Source organism: Rhea americana, unplaced genomic scaffold, assembly GCF_003343005.1.
Source record: "Rhea americana isolate MKP2758 unplaced genomic scaffold, rheAme1 scaffold_12, whole genome shotgun sequence".
Lineage (NCBI taxonomy): Eukaryota > Metazoa > Chordata > Aves > Rheiformes > Rheidae > Rhea > Rhea americana.
This window is the reverse complement of record NW_028185261.1, coordinates 7,848,184-7,854,697: the sequence shown is the minus strand read 5'-3', so window position 1 is coordinate 7,854,697 and position 6,514 is coordinate 7,848,184.

The window sequence follows — 6,514 nt, the reverse complement described above, 5'->3', positions numbered from 1 at the left end:
ACAAAGAAACAGGCACAGTTTAAATATAGATATTATTAAAAAACATTCTGTGCAAACTGGSTACAAAATGAAGATTTTTATCTTGAGGAAAATAGCACTATTTGATCACAAGTCTTGTACTGTGAATAAAAAAGATTAATCTGTACACATCAATACAAAACCTGGCAAAGGAATCACTCAATTAACTGAACAATTCCTCATTCAAGGTGTACTTTTGAATGAGTCATGTTTTTTAAAAGGCCATTGTTTATTCATTTTAAGCACACAAAAAAGAGAGAGATTAAAAAAATAACAACTTTTCTCTCTATTTATCARAGACAAAATAAACAAAATAAAATGTTTTTTTGCCTTTTGACTGTCAATGCTAAATATAAATCCTGATAGATTTTGGCTGCTGGGAATGCATAGTATTACCAGGCATGAGGCTTTGCACTAGAGTGAAAATGTAGCACTTACTCCTATTAAAAAAAATTAAAACCACTTCTAATTTTAACAAGTTTATTATGGCTCTTTTTTTTTAATGAAGTTGAACAACTAAGATGATACCAGTTTACACGTAAATTATATTATTACAAACCATCCATGCTCTCTTTCTGAATACATACACACATTATTATTCATAAAGTAATGAATAATTATTAGTGTATCTGTAATACTATAAAGTAATAGCTATGAGGCATAAAAATTAATACAACTAGGCATTTTCTGCAAAATGTATGATTTATATAAAGGCAAAATGAACATTCACAAACATAAAAACAGAAAACACCAAAACCATCAAATAAAAAAACTGAAAACACCAAAACCACCATCATCAAAAATTATTATTAAGTTATAGAAATGCCTGGATTAAAAAAAAAATGATTACATTGCAAACTACTTAAAAATCCACTTCCTCYTTTGATCACTCAAAAAGACATGAGTTAACATCCCGCATCTTCCGTGCCAGCATTGATATTCAACATAAAATGCAATGATTCAGCTGCTAGGGTAGTCACATAATTTTGCTTGGCTTTCTAAATATCTCAGTAAGAACATAAAAAGATGCACAGATGGGAAATATAGTCAGATGACTAAAATGATCTAACATCAGTAAGAATACAAAGACAGAGATCTTTTTCTGACAATACGACCCCTTCAACGATAACTGCACAAGTTTAGTTGACAAATCCCGATACATCAAGATAAGGCAAGCGGAGCAGGTAGGGGAGTTAAGCTTACTGTTGCATCCACTGTTTATTGTGAGGGATCTCCTTGGAGACATGCACACACTCCTCAGAGCCAGAGAAATCCACAGATCATGAGATTAGTGGGCAACCTGGCTATTACAAGTTCCAAAAGCACTTTAGCGACTTGAAAGCCTAAACTACATTTTCAGATGTGAGTCATTGCTCCGTAATTTTGTTAGTAAAACAAGTAATCACCTTTCCTCTTTGTCAGATTAGATGAGCATACCTTGAAACAATGACAACAAGGAATATTGTTGCCCAAAAGAATTAGAATTATTTCCTTCTTTGGAGTCATAGTCAGGAAAGAAGGTGGCTTTAAGTCTGATTATTAATTAAAACAATTCAGCCTTCACCTTTAAAGAAATTATAATGAAATTGAATTATATTAAAAATGCCTTTAGTCTGTACAAGCATAACCATTTTTCATGGGGGAAAAAAAAACACTCACTAGCCATGCTCAAAATTAAAACAGAAGATATTTTTCTTCCCTGTGGAGCACTGCATTTTAACCTTTTGCATTTTTTCAWTTTTTACAAATATAGATCACATTCTCGCTTTAGTTGAGAATCTGAGAGAAAACAACCTTAAAAAAAATCTCCCCTCCCCTAACAATCTAGGTCAGCAGCATTAGTACAGTTTTTGAAGGTGGACACAAAAGGAAGGTATACATGTTAATTGCCAGATAGACCAGAAATAATGCATTTTAACTGATGTAAATATTGAAACCTTTGAGGGATCATCTCCATAGAGGAAAAACTAGAGATACAGGAGAAAAGAACTGTTCTAATCTTGTTTTTAAGTAGTAAATTATGCACCAAAACATACTGTAAACCACTTCATTGCTGAGTAAAAAGGTTTGAGAAGTATCAGTTCTGAAACAGATGTCAGAAAAAAACTTTCATTTTTGTCTGAAAATCTAGTTTCAKTAAACTTACTGGGTGAAAATATTTCGACATTTGATGGATTTCTGACTACAAAGCAATTACTCCTTCCATCTGCAGCGATTAAGCCTAACTCTAAGAAAAATTAGACTATATTAGGAGTAGTATGTGCTGTTTATGCTACACTTCTAGACAGGGAAATATTCTGAAAGCAATGAACTTCATGTAATCAGTTCCTCTACTTGGCACTAAGAAGCTTATCTACACAACATTTAATCCCCAACGCTCTCCTGTAAAGCATATATTGACTGATTTTATTACCATTGAATACTACCAAAGCTCAGCATGCCTTAGTTACAAAAAACAGATGCAAGTGCTACAACAGCAGTTGTGAACACAAAGTGAAAAATACCTTAAGAAAATGCTAACATAGAAGAGATGACTATGAATTATCAGTGTGTATTTTTAAAATACACATTGCTAATATTTGAGATCTGGATATAATCCAAGAATAGCCCAAATGAAGTAAAAAAAAATGATATAGCAGACTTACTGTCAGACAGACTTATTTATATAGCCTTGTGAAGTACAAAGAGAAGAATAAAAGCCCTTTCTGGGCTTCTCTCATAGAACAGACAACTGAAAGAAGTCTTTAAATACTTTAGAAAATATAGATGAAAATTTCTCCGCAGAATTGATATATGATACAGCTGGATAATAGTAAAGAAAACCAAGTAAAGAAACTAGAAGATAAAACAGATGATCTAGAATTAAATCAAGGGCTTTGCATCTTACTCAATAAAGTAACACTGGAATTTGGAAGAAGAAAGTGGAACGGTAGAAAACCATGAGAGGAAGCATATGAATTCTGGGAAACTTTAGAGGTAAGATGGAAGTAGGCTAGAAGGAGCTTGAGAGGAAAGTCCTCTTTGAGAAGATCTAACAACATTTACTCATACAACTGTTTTCTGTTATCCCTGGAAAAGGCCACAGAGGCTAAGAAAAAAAAAAGAAAAGGCATTACTACAAAAAGAGAAACTGAAGGCTTACAATGCTATTACACTTTACAAAGTGACTAAACACGCCCTCTTGGGGCTTCATGATTAGTCTTTCAATTATGTTGTTTCAAAAGTATACACTTTTTTTTGAACTATAAGTTAGTTCACAACTTTTCAAACCCAGAAAATCTAAAACCCAAAACTGTTTTTCCTTTTCATGCATCATCACTGGGAATGATGTAGGCCTTCTTGTGGGCACGCAGTGACCTTAGTAAAACTTAATTACACAGCTCTGCCTACCAAGGGAGAAAGAAAAAATACATATATACATATATATTTTGGATGAATAAGTGCTAACAGAGTATTTTATTATTCTGACTCCTGTAGAAGGAATACTGTTAACATCAGTTAAAAAGCAACTTTTTTGTTGAATATATAAAAGCAACAAATATGATWCTAAACTCATACAGAAACATTGAGTAAGAACACTCTGCTCTAACATCACTTTTCAGGTAGCCCATTACAAAAGCTCCAGGAGAGAGGAAATATTTTATGAGAAGAAAAAAAATTTTTATTCTTTTGACCATACCTTTCAAACAAGAAGTATTGGAAGGAAAGAAATATATCCTATAAAACAGCCCATTTACTGAAAACATCTACTGCAATTACATAGGCAGATCAGCAGCTGAACTTTAAGAAATATTATTTCGGACAAAATAATAGATACTATATAATCACTTCTAAAAGCAAAAAAGCAAACAGAATGCTACTATAGACAATTATTACTATTTATTTTCCTAATGTGGTATTCATGGAAAACTTTCTCTCAATACTCCCATTATATTCTCCTATATAAATCATTTTTGCAATATCTTATAAAACTGTAAGATTTAAAAGACTAAAGTGGATTTTTATTCTTTTATTTTTAAGAAGCAATTGCTAAACTGTTCCAAAAAAAGAGAGGAAAACATGTTCTTCCATGAGATTACGAAATGCAATATTAATTCACATTGGCATATGTATCTATTTATCTGGGAAGACAGTAGGAGCAAGGAAGTTTTCTGCCCAGTACTGTGGGAATGAACAATGCTATTAATACGTTTTTTAAGCTAATGTAAAAATAGTTCTAAAAAAATGCAACTAAAGAGAAAATAATGACAGCTGCAAGATCAAGGAGACAAGAATGGCTAAAAAGGAAAGAAGGAAGGAACAAGTACCTCTGAAATAAAGACATATTAATTGATTAAAGATTCAGTAAATAACCTATAAGTGTTGTAAGCATGAAGCAACTAACAAAAGCATTTCATTTAAATCATTTTAAAGATAAAATTATGCAGTTCAGTCGCTATAAGTAACTAACATAATTTGTTCCATCTTGAACTAACCTGAACTCCTATTTCTTTTTTCACTTACAAAAAGAGCTCATAGAACATTCTGACAGAAGTTTGTCAGAAAATACTGACTGAATAAAATCAAAATGTTTTTCAGAAATGTACTGATTTTGTTGACACTTTATTATAATGGAATATTTTTATTATTTCTCTGAATGTTGAAAGATTTTGTTTTGACTAGGTCAAATATTTTGCTGAAATTTTATTGTTTCAATTTATAGAGATGTTTTGACTTGACTATCAAAGAGTATTTTGATTTTATAATGACGTTTCAGTACAATATTTTAACCAAATTCAAAACATTYAACTTGTGAAAAAATACCATGATTTCAGCTTCCATTCCAACTAAAGTTAAAACCATATTTTGATAGCCTAGACTCTTTCTTAGAATGGAATTTCCACTTTTGTTCTGCATCTATTTGTAATAGCATTCTCAGTGTTAATTGTTCACTTACTAATGGTACATTCAGAAACCACAATTATAAATATTACGACTAAAAGAATCTGAAAATAGAAATTAGGAAGATACTGGTCACTTTGTACAAAACCCTTAAATATCACACATTAATGTAGAGAGGGAAATTCACAGATAATGCTTTAGGTCACAATCCTGCAAACATCTATGTGTTTGTTTAACTTTGCGGACAAATTGTCTCCTTACATAGCAATGAGCATTYGATGGATATAAAATTTAAATAAATAAAAATTCTGCCCAACCCATCCAAAATAAAAGGAATTTTTAATCCTCCCCCCACACACATTTTTCTCCCTTTTTTTCCCATGAGGCAACTAGGCAACTCACTTCCCTTTCACAGAATGTAACACGGAACTGACTCAACAAAATAATCTGTGTGCCAGTTCAGCATCAAGAGGAAGCCATCAATGATCAACATAGCTCAGGAATGAGGTTTCCTAGTTAACCTGWACMCCCTCTGCTGGCTGGTGCTTCAGMATGAAAAAAAAAAAAAAARAAAAAAAAAAAGTTGAATTTATGCATTTACACAGTGAAGATAAGTTTAAATCTCCAAATAGATCTTTCAGTCATTGAAATTGTTTTTCAACAGTAGTTTCTACAAAATACTAAACATATAACTGTATCAGCTAAGAGAAGATGATTTGTCTTAAATAGAAGTTTTTCTACTTTCAAAGATGCTTAGAACAGAGATTCCAACCTGAATTTTACAATGACCATAATTTACATTGAAGAATCTCAGCAATTTTCATCTCTGTAAGACTCTGGAAGTCTAAATGGACTTTGCTTAGGTACAACCAGTCTCTGGTCCAGATCACTCCCAATGCTGCAGATCCACCACAGAGAACACCATCAGTAACCTGCTCATCAACAGAATAATTGCAACCACCACCTTTGCATTTAGCTCACTTCATTAAAATAATTGTACAGCATCAGGACATTGCAGTTTAGGACATTGTTATAGTATCAACTAAGACCACAGGTTCCCCTCAGGGATCTACAAGAACATTCCTGGAAACATGTAACACCAGCAGCTCCCAAGTAGCCCCATTTGAGAGCCTTGCCACTGGCTGGCAAGTGGGATCAGTTTTTTGCATTCGATGTTCAGTTTCTTTGTGGGCAAGTGCTGTCAATGGTGGTGACTTCTGTGATGTAGCTCTAAAAATACACAACCAAAGTATCACACATCTCAAGAAACTGCTGCTGAGATCCTGAACCTAAGACCTAAATAATTTTAAATAAATTATTTAAAAATCCCACACACAAACGTGTACACAGTCAGCCTAACCCAGCAGTACCCAGAATCACTACTGGTTGATGCCAGCATTTATAACTTCAAATTCAGGTTTTTACACGAAAGAATCACCAGTGGAGAAACAAAACAATTTTCTGACATGCGGTGCTATCCCCGCCCTGCCCCAAAACCCACGGCGAAATCCCGCAGCCCCCGGGGGCTCTCCGCGGAGGCCGCCGCGCGGCCCAACGGCCACGGCCGCGGCCCAACGGCCGCCCGCGCGCCCGGCGCCGCCCCTCAGCGTCGCGT